Genomic DNA, 11,777 nt, shown 5'->3' with positions numbered 1-11,777 from the left:
TGCCGGCTTGTACATATCCTTGAAACAAACAATTTGCTCGACCCATTTCAGTGCGGGTTTCGAGAAAGTAGATCCACCACAGACCACCTTGTTCGTATCGAGGCACAGATCAGAGACGCCTTCGCCCATAAACAATATTTTCTCTCTGTGTTCCTCGATATCGAAAAGGCTTATGATACAACATGGCGTTTTGGAATTCTAAGAGACCTCTCCCACCTTGATGTGCGCGGAAGAATGTTTTATATAATCGAAAGTTACCTGTCAAACCGGACATTCCGTGTCCGTGTGGGCAGTGTTCTCTCCCAAACATTGGTCCAGGAAACAGGCGTGCCACAAGGTCATGTGCTTAGTTGCACACTTTTTATTATCAAAGAATTTTTTGCACTTGTCCATTCCTCGCAATATGTTCTATTGCACATATGTCGACGACGTTCAGCTTGGCTTCAAGTCATGCAACTTGGCAATGTATGAGCGGCAGGTTCAGCTGGGTTTAAACAAGGTCTCCAAATGGGCAGATGAAAACGGATTTCAACTAAACCCACAAAAAAGCACGTGTGTCTTGTTCTCTCGAAAGAGAGGCATGCACTCGGAACCTGACATTCGCTGAATGGCAAAGTCGGTCCGTGAAAGTCAAGCATATATTCTCAGGCTTAATCTTGGACAACAAGTTGACCTTCGTAGCGCACATCAAGTATTTAAAAACAAAATGTTTAAAAGCCATGAATGTTATAAAAGTGTTGTCACGTACTCCTTGGGGTAGTGATAGGCAATGCCTCATGGATCTGTATCGAAGCCTCATTCGCACCCACTTAGATTATGGGGCCGTTGTTTATCAGTCTGCAACTCAAAGTGCTTTGAAGATGCTGGACCCTGTGCACCATTTGGGCATCCACCTTTCTAAGGGTGCTTTTCGCACCAGCCTCGTAGAAAGCCTTTATGTTTAGTCAAACGAGTGGTCGCTTCATCTGCAGAGAACTTACATGTCCTTTGTTTATTTCCTTAAGGTGAAGCAGATAAGAAGCACCCCTCATACTCTACTATTAATGATTTGTCGAGCTCAATTCTGTTTCAAAACAGGCTTTCGATGAGGCAGCCCTTCTCAGTTCGCCTGAAAAGTCTAGCCGAGGAAACTGGAGTCTCACTTGAACACAGTTTAATGGCTCCTGTAGCATATCCGCCACCGTGGCGATGACAGACTATAGACTGCGATGTGTCCTTTCTAGAAGTTGCAAAACATGCGCCTATTGCGCATATCCGAACATACTTCTTGGAACTTCAACACACATACACACGTTCTGATTTCTTTACAGATGGCTCCAAGTCCAACTCCTCTGTGTCCTACGCTGCTGTCGGCCCATCCTTTTCGGATGCTGGCCCTCTACATCCAGGCACAAGTATGCACACAGCGGAAGCTTACGCGATACTTGTGGCAGCTAAACACACCAAACAATTACAAATACAAAAAGCAGTAATTTATACAGACTCCCTCAGTGTGGTAACGGCTCTGCACAGTCTTAAAAAACAAAAAAACCCGGTCCTCGTCTCACTTTACTCCATTTTATGCACACTCTACACACTCAACCAACATGTTGTAGTGTGCTGGGTGCCAGGGCACCGAGAAATCCAAGGCAAAGTGAGGGCGGATCAGCTCGCTGCATCCGTCGACAAAAGCACTGCCCCTACACCCATATCAATCCCGGCCCTTGATCTTAAACCGTCTCTCAAACGACACCTCAGGGTATACTGGCAGAGCAAGAGGGATACACACACACAAAACAAACTACACATTATTAAGCCACATCTTGGTGATTGGCTGCCAGTATCAAAATCGCGTCATACAGAGGTAATACTAACGAGACACAGGATAGGACACACATACACGACACACACATATCTTTTGTCCGGTGGCGATCCATCATTGTGTGACAGATGTGATGAAGCATTAACAGTCCTTCACATGTTACGTCAGTGCAAACACTTAGAATCTCCAAGAAAACAGCATTTTCCGTTACCCTACCGACAACATATACCTTTACACCCTGCAATGTTCGTTGGTAGGGAACCGCTTTTTAGTTATAAATCATTGTTAGCGTTTTTAAAAGAAATTCATTATTTTCATATCATATACCCGGGCTTTCCGTAGCCCGACCTCTCCAGAGAGGTTTTTGCTGTGATGGCTACACAACAAAGCACTTGCCTCACGACCCTTGGACGCAAGGGTACGAACGAGTGAGGCACTTGTGCTAATGCAATACATGGCCACCATCGTTTTTATTATCACCAACTTTTGTCATCTATTCGCACCACACACACCTTTCACGGCATGGTCATGATTTTATTACTTGTATGTTTTTACCCGTCTTACCGCGAGGAATTTTATGGCCCTTATACAGCCGCTAATTACAATCATTGTCCACATTCTTTATCCCATGAACTGGCGCTCTTTGGCCATCAAATGACCCTTGCGCCAAAAAACACTATATATCATCATCATCCTCTCCGCTCCGACCTCTGATGTAACCAGCTCGGACCATGCCTACTTTGGCGCTCGACTCCGTCGCACAATGGCCGCGCTGCGTCCCTCACCAGCGGCTCGCCACGCCAAGCCGACCCCGTTCGTGTTTAAGGACCTGGCAACATGCTCGCATGCCTTCCTCCACGACGACACCGTACACGCACCTTTCCACCCGCCTTACTCCGGACCTTACAAAGTCATCTGTCGCGACGACAAAACATTCGCCACGCAAATCAGTGGAAAGGATGTACGCGTTTCCATCGACTGCCTAGAGCCATCATACATCATTTCCCAGGAGCCTACCAATCCCCGCAAGCCTCCCCTAATTCGCCGACAACAACTGCAACGCCTATAGGCTCGCACCCTACACCACCCACCTTGGACGTCAGGTGCGGGTCCCCAAACGTCTTCAACCCTGACGGCTCCTATCTGCGTGGGGGGGAGGGGGTAGTGTAACGAAACGGGTCGGCACCGCTTCTGCGCATGCGCATCGCGGCGATGCTTCCAAACACGGGCGCCGGCGATAAGAACACTCTCGCCCGAAAGAAGCAAGAAAACTGTGTGTGTGCCTCGATTCAGCGGCAGTCGTTGTAGAACCTCCAGTGCGGAAACAAAGTTATGTTATCTCACAAATATATTCAATTCGCCCGTGCATTGAATGAGGTCAGTGAGTTGCGTAATCTGGTTCTTTTTGACATAGCATTGGGAAAATGCTACGCTGAACCTGGGGGTAATCACGTCTCAAAATTTATTTTATCATATACTAAAATGCCTATCATGAAATTTATAAAAAAATAGCTGAAGCTCATATGTTTTATGCACAAACAATCTGCTCGTTTTAGTCTTCTAGTTTTTGAGCATTGAAATATACGACGCTAGTGAGACGCATATTTAGCACGCTGAAGACGCTAACAACAGAGGTTCAATGTGGGCTTGTTGGTGATGAATTAGCAAGAAGTTTGTAGTGCGAGGTGAAATGCGGAAACAGGAAGGGATAGACTGAGAGGACAGAGAGCTCCATCCTCTCAGTCTATCCCTTCATCCTTCCGAATATCGCCTCGGGCTACAAATATTCCTGCTAATATCAGTATATTTCTGTGCAACAAAAAGCGGGAAGTATCTCACAGAAGATAAAAGCAAGACACCCGTTATTTTGTTTTCATAAATAAGTATTGTAGATTTATTTGTCGGGATTCATTAGCCGGCTCACTACAGCTTTTGCTGATGTCACAGTTCATTGCTCCTTCAAATTCTGTATGCTTTTGTTTTCCGAGAGACTATGTAGGCATACATAATGCCAACCATGTAAATATTGGTGCATTGATGCTAACCAACTTCAACTCTGCCCTCTGCCACGTCTACAAGGTGGCACCTAGACAAGGTGTCAGATGCATCAGCTTTGGGTGGCCAGGTCATCGGCAAGGTCCTTCCTCGAGTACTTGTCACTACCGCACCGGAAGCCCATTTCGAGGCTTATGGAGCCGTGCGGAACGATATGCACAAGAAAGTGAATTTTATGCAGCGGCTGGACTGGTATTCAAACCAGACAAAATGTCTCCCTCCGAGTCGATGGCAGAAGTTTTGCCGGTGCATTGTATTTCAACAAAGACACGGGATGGCTTCGCTCACGAATTCCACTCAGTACCAAGCACCAGCGACTGTTTGAAATATCACGTTAACGTGGCTCCCTGTGTTGCTGATGAGCACAATAATTTTCAAGCTGCGAAACTGTATTGATGCGTTCTACCCGGTGTACAAATGTTTTGAACTAAAACTGTGAATGATTTGTATCATGTTTAACGTGAAATAGAATAGCTCAAGATACGCTGTTGTCGTCTCAATAATAAATTGCAAGACGGACAACGTATAGACAAATTTTATCTATACTGGAAACTGAAAGTTATAGTCCAGAGGCTACGCTTACGTATGATGTTGTATTAGATGTAAAGTTTTTGTGCCTTTTCTTGCGCCTTTTATGTGGCGTAAAACTGACAGCGATACACATATGTGATATATGCATTGACCGGATGATGGTACTAATGTAGGAATGAGAAGCAAGAATTGAATCACAACTCCGTATATGCATGGCTCTAAATATTTGACGTAGTAGTTGTGCTGGTAATGACAGTTGAATTGACTATACATATTTCTAACCAGCTGGCGCATTATCTTCTAAGATTAGTAAACGCAGTAATTAGGCTCTGGTGAGTCACACGCACTGTCATTTCCGATTTTGCAAAGGAAACCTTCTGAATTTTTCACACCACTTTGGCAAAGGTCACCGGCTGAATATTAGGAGAAAACATGAATGTTTTTTAAGAGTATGCACGTTGTCAGCGCTGAACTTTAGTTTTCTTTATTTAACGCTGTATAGCGATACGTATTTACTTTATTTCGTACATTCGGTAAATGTGTAATGACGGATGGTAAAAGTGTAATCCGCCAGTCTGTTGGCCAATTCGCCTGTGTGGGTATAGGTTTGAATATTCCAAGGAGCATCATCATAATCATTCACTTGATAGCGTTACCCTCCTTCCCCATAGTTTTTGGGTCATGCCTCATAGTGGATGTGCGACAAAGGAAAGCCTATCATCTCCAACTTGACATCCAACAATGAACGTGGTGGTCATCTTTTGTTTACTTTCTCGGCACAATTTAGGATTTTTAACAAGGTAAACTACACAGACATACACAAAACAGGTATAAAAGCAATGCTTCTAATAACAGCTGTATTGCGAAAACACCCAGCTAACATATGCACTCCGTGATGCCGGCGCCATTAAAATATTAGACCACCGTACGCAACAGTTTTTACCTGACAGTTTAGCTCCCTACAAATAGCGTTTTTTGAACAAGCTGTAGTGAGCGATACAATATAGTTTGAAGCCTGGCCATACGCTACATTGTTGTGACATGAGTCTGACTTGGGGTATTCGACATCTTATATCTGACTGAAGTTGACGGCACTTCTTTTGTACCTTTTTCTCGAGCTCTGCGAACAGTGATGAGCCCACAGCTATGCGCCATGGTGTATACTCATGTGCAAATAAACTAGTGGCGAAACTTTCATTGAGAGCCCATTGCAAAGACGTGCAGGAGTTCTTCACTTCAGGGGACAAAGTTGCATCACAATGCCCCTTATTCTAACAATACTGATTGTTGGCCTAGCTGTTGTTTGTCTAATGACATGCTTTGGCCGAAAATAACACAAACAAAGTAAAGGAACACACACATACCCTTGTGCTTGTCGTTGTGTGTTTATTTACTTTGTATTTGTGTTATTTGTGGCCAAATCGTCATTAGATCCCTTATTCTTCCTATTGATCAATGAAAAATATTTAGCAATGAGGAATAAATTCAGATGAATTGATGACGAGTTGCCAAACCAGCCTGTCATTGGTCCCTAGCATTTGGAGGCTAAATGTGAGTAATAAGCTGTTCGCAGATTGCAACCTGAAGGTACCCTTCCCGGCTGCGGTTATGATCAAGGTCTTGCATAGCCCTGCACTTTGAACAAATATGTGTAATGATAAATTGAGGCAATGATGCTTTGGCTTTCGCGCTTGACCTGTGCGATCAGGAGGAGAAGGAAGACAGAATAAGAACATCTGGCGCTAAGTAACGACACTGTCTCTTATTTCTTCCTTTACAGGTAATACAAAAAAAACAAAACCTTGTTAGCACTCTTAACGCAATGATTAGTTGATTGCTCCTCCCCTCTGCTTTATGTGTGCAAGTCTGGGTCCATGCGTAAAAAGTGATGGCTTGTTGCCACCGTCACCGTATGCGTATCATGTGGACAACATCAAGCAAAAATCGAAAGTTCAAGGACGTATTACGTGACAACCTGAAGCGATAGCGAAATCCCTAATTTGATTGATATGTGGGGCTTAACGTCCCAAAACCACCATATGATTATGAGAGACGCCGTAGTAGAGGGCTCCGGAAATTTAGACCAACTGGGGTTCTTTAACGCGCACCCAAACTTGAGCACACGGACCTACAGCGTGTTCGCCTCCATCGAAAATGCAGCAGCCACCGCCGAAATTTGATCCCGTGACCTGCGGGTGAGGAGCCGACTAGCTTAACTACTAGACCACCGTGGCGGGGCCACTAATTTACATTACATGACAAAAAATATATTCGTATCTTTTTAGAACTAGTCGTCTCGCTTGCTTTTGATAGCTGCGCACTTTTATTGCGTCTTTAGGGTACGGTATTGCGTCCTCAAGGCCGTATGTTTTACATGATGATTATCAATTCTCTAAGTTTACTGAGTAAGATTATTCTAATGCTTTTTTTTTCATAAGCCGAACACAATTTTCATAAGCCCAACACTATACAGTACAAATCGAGACACTAGTGTCACTATGACATTGACAGATCGTGGTACGCTATTATGGAACAATAATTCAAAGCCTTTTATGAATACGGCGTCAACAGCATTGGTAAGACACTCTACTGTTGTCAGCACAGTCACTAGTGGGGGGGGGGGACTTGCAAAGGATAGCCTAGGATACTGGGCATGTTTATGCTGTATATATCCCAAACAGGCAAAAATGGAAACAATGTTTGAAAGCAGACAATAATGAGGTCTTGGAAATAGAATAGGATATTTTGCATAGCGTAAACAAGAGCCACATAAATCAATCACTGTTTTAAGACAGCACCTGTTGAACGTATGAAGCAAAAACTTTTTCTCTAACATTCTCTATAACGACCCGTGGGAACAAGTTTGCTAGCATTAAAGAAATGGTTCAAACCTCGGGTGATCAAACAGTTTCCAATATTATTTTTGGGGGGGCTGCTTGCTTGATAAATTACAGAACTGACGTACGTACAAAAGCTACCCAAGACATTATGCACGTACCGGCTTACAATTTTTTTTAAAATTACGTGCTCGAAGGCACGTGAGAACCACTTGTGCAAATAAGTTAGGCGGCCAGGGGGACAGAAGGTTAGGTGATAATTATCGCTGCCATTAGCCCAAATAACTGAAGTTAATAGTTTTTTCCTGGCTGCAGTAAGATGGCATGTTTATATTCTGAAACTTAGGCTGTGGTGTTTGTACACTGTTTCAGTAGGAATATTTTTCTTGGAACGCCTGTGCTGCGAAATATCTGGCTCCAGTGCTTAATTGTCTTTCGCTTGAATACGCATGCAAGAGCGTGAGGGTCACCGCTATGCTCCTCCGTAAAGTGGCGCATCTGTTGCGTGCGCTGTTTAGTGTGTGAAGAAGGTGGAAGCGTAGGTATAGGTGATAACAGGTTTGCCTTCTCGGCTGTCGAAACCAAAAACCGAAAAACCCTTGCAACCAGTGCAGGCTGTGCAGTGCAACATTCAACTGCAAAGCCTCTAATGATAGTGGCAGAGGCCCCGCCGGGGTGGTCTATTGGCTGAGGTAATCGGCTGCTGACCCACAGGTTGCGGGATCAAATCGCGGCTGCGGCAGCTGCACTTCCGATGGAGGCGGAAATGTTGTAGGCCCACGTGCCCAGATTTGGGTGCACATTAAAGAACGCCAGGAGGTCAAAATTTTCGGAGCCCTCCACTACAGCGTCTCTCATAATCATATGGTGGTTTTAGGGCGTTAAACCCCATATATCAATCATTCATAGTGGCAGATAACATGCCGAGATAACAGGGCGAGCTGAGAATCTGGATGCCAGTGCGCGTGCGTAATAATTACTAGAGAAGTGTGTGTGGTATATAGTGGCCTGGGCTACGCGAATAGCGTGACTGATGTGCGACTACTGTCTCTTTTATTAAAATTAAGAGCAACAACTCCACCAATAATAACTGAAACAGATTTATCGCAGCTAACGCATATTTCCGGCTGCTACGTAAGCTTGTTTCGGTCATGCACGAATCCAATGAACACTATACACTTCTCAAGACGTAAGTGCTCTGAAAAGCGTTCAAAATGCTTGCCTTCGGCAGTCACGCAAAGCATGAACCGCTCTCGCGTCGATTCGACGACGCGGCGCACTATTCTGCAGGAATATTCGCACAGGCAGATGTTACTCTGTCCTTCATGTCATTACCATCGCCGGGCTCTGTTACGCAAATTCTATCTTTAACGTAGCCCCAAAAGAAAAAGTCGCGCGGAGAAAGATCAGAAGGTCTTGGTGGCCAAAACATCGCTCCTGCACGCCCAATTCACCGTTGTGGAAAGCGTCTCTCCAATCATTTCTTCGCCCTGGTATAAAAATGTTTTGGTGCTGCTTGGTGCAGGTCATTAAGGTAAAGACTGCAGACAAAGTCATCAATGACAACGGACAATATTTCTTCTGTGTACATCTTTCTATTCAAGTTGTCCTCAAAAATCTAGGTCCGATGATCCTATCCCCGAGTATTCCTCACGACACATTCATGGTCCAGTGAATTAGACGGTTGTGCTGCTTCAGGCAGTGTGAATGTTCTTGTGCCCAATAGTGGGCGTTGTCAAGATTAACACTTCTATTCCGGCAAACCAAGCTTAGCAAGTTTAATTTATTCTGTTCAAAAAGTCATTTTCTTGATCAGTTTTGATGAGGCCCAAATTGCAGAAGTCGACTCGCCTTTCAGAGTCCGCCTCGTTTAGGATGAAGGTAAAGGTGATATGAATGGAGCTTGTGTTTTCTTAGAAGATTTTTGGCTGTTCTGACGCTGCGACGACACTGATCGGCAACCTGTCGGATGCTGAGCTGTGACATCGAGGTTGCTCACGCGGCAACGACGATTTCAAAGTCTTGGTCAACGATTGCCTTCATGGTCCGTCTTGGAAGAGAGACAGAGCCTGTTGTTCAAAAGCTTCAAAATAGCTTCTTGAAAGTGGACCGTGTTCGATGAAGATAGTGTAGGTCACGAGATGCGTAAAGCCCATTTGCTAATAAAGCATTGTCATTCATTTCAGCCATTGCGAGCTCCACGTCTATTTGTTTGGTAGAATACTTCACGCCAGAAGCAGCCATATTAACTCGAAAGAACTCCGCGTGGATTTCCTTCGTAGACCTTCAATGCATAAACGCTGTAGTGCCGGAGTCGCCCTGGTGCAGAATGGTTAAGTTAGCACGTTCATTTAGCACGTTCATTTTTGTGACGAAAAAACGTCACAAAAATGGTTTTCTGTTAACTTGTTCATCAGGATCATGCGTAAGGCTAATAGCGCACCGCGCTGTCACATGTTGATTTCGTCTGCTGAGAGGGCAAGAGTAATTGCTATAATGTATGCGTACGCTTCCACCATATTCACATACTGAAAACCCCACGCAACATATCCGTCCTTTTTGGGAGGAGCTTTGCACGGACCCTAACTCTGTTGCATGCGTAATCATGTGAAATAGAATTATACTTTGGAGCCGGGTGTGTCGGAGCACAGGCGAGCTAGAAATAATCTTTTAACTGAAACTGTACTAGCACCACTGCCTACCCTTGTTTAATATAAACACGCTAATTTATCGCAGCTGGAAAAATGTCAATTCTTTAATTTTAGTTAATTTGGATGCGGACAACGATAATTATCGTCTAACTTTCTGTTACACTCGCCGCTTAACTCATTTGCGCTAGTTGTTATCAAGTGCCTTCGAGCACCTAAGTTAAAAACAATTTAAAATTTAAGTTTGAACACCAGGTATATCACCAGCCGCAGTGACATCGGTCCCAACTGTGAAAACTTTGATGCCCCCGGAACACTTGAGGACATAGTTTGTGATTGCCCAGCATAGAAACGCACTTGTAGAATAAACTCTGATTTCTTCTACTGAATCATTTCGCAGAAATGTATTTACTGTTGAGACAGTGTAGTGCCTTAGGCCTGAACCCAACAGCATACTTGTGGTCATAAGATCAGTTATAGGCTTTTCTAAAAGCAAATGGATTGTATGCGCAGCTATAACGTTTTTCTCAGCTGGAAAGAATTGTATATACTCCCCTCTTTATCTCACCATCATCATTCATTATCATTTTTCTTCCACTTTCCCCTCCCCTGGTGTAGAGTAGCAGGCTAGAGCATGCTATTGCTGAGGTCGACTTCTCTGGTTTTCTGTACATAAGCTTGCTTCTCTCTCTCGTTTTTCTAAATTCTAATGAACCCACTAATCACTTCTTCACACATTTTTTTTGCTGTAAGAATTATGGCCTCAAAAGTGGTTTGATATCTTGGACCTCAGCAAACATTATTTCTAGATTCAGGTCTTTTTCTCACAGCCTTTTTTACTTGAGCTAATAGCGCCATCGCGCAATGCAATACCATCCTTAGAACTACAATACAAAAGAAACCTTCATTTAAAAGGAAAAAAAAAAGACGCCAGGCTTGCGCGGAAGGCACACCGCAGTCACAGTGAAAGCTAGAAGAGTGGCCTTTCAGAACCTTTTCTGAACATAAATTGGGTAACTGCTGCAAGCACGCTTGCTTGATACCCAGTCTGGCATTGATAATAAAACATTTTACGTAGTAAGCTAGTATTCGCTATGGTATGTTTCGTCATTCTTCTGAAAAGCGTGGTATCCGCTAAACACTTGCACGGAATTTGTGCCCATTGTTTATGCATCGGCTGACAACGATGAGGAATCATGCCTGAAGTGGGTATGCACCACAGTTATTTGGTGAACAAGAACAAGTTTTTGTAATTAGCTGGAGCATTGATCGACCCACTCGTTACACTATTCCCATTGTGCGTTCACTGGTTCTTCTTTCGCTGTTGGAAAACGCTTTAAAGTCATATTTACGCGATTGCTTTCCCGACATCAAGCCTGTTTAAGGCAAGCCTGCCAACAAGTTCAAAGCACTGGCGTGGCTCTGAGGTAGAATAATGGGCTCGCACCCAGCAGACCCGGGTTCGACCCCACAGTGCTATTGGTACTAGGTTTTCTTTCAAATTTCGTGCAATGTGGCTACGGACACCGGTGGTGGTGGCGGTGGACAACTACGCCGCTGCACGTGACCCGAGTTTTGATGTCATAACAGCTTTCGCTATAATAAACAAGCATACGGGCTGTACATCGGTCCAGTGTAACGAAGTAATACTTCTGGAACAATAATGCCTTGAGATAACATGAGGTAACAGCAACTTACTTTTGAATAAACTCAAGGGAGCGTTGACCAACTTTGCTGTGTGCGCCGATCACCGATTTTCTCTGAGTATAGAGCTTTGATATTTCTGTTCATAACAAATGTTCGTCTTCTACATCAACATCAGCTGCTACACTTTGGAACGAACAATGAATATTCGATTTTCAGGTTATATATAATTGATCGCACTCGATATCGACATGGTGCCCT

Source organism: Rhipicephalus microplus, unplaced genomic scaffold (genome assembly GCF_043290135.1).
Source record: "Rhipicephalus microplus isolate Deutch F79 unplaced genomic scaffold, USDA_Rmic scaffold_15, whole genome shotgun sequence".
Taxonomy (NCBI): domain Eukaryota; kingdom Metazoa; phylum Arthropoda; class Arachnida; order Ixodida; family Ixodidae; genus Rhipicephalus; species Rhipicephalus microplus.
The sequence above is the reverse complement of the archived record's forward strand: the minus strand, read 5'-3'. Positions refer to the sequence as shown.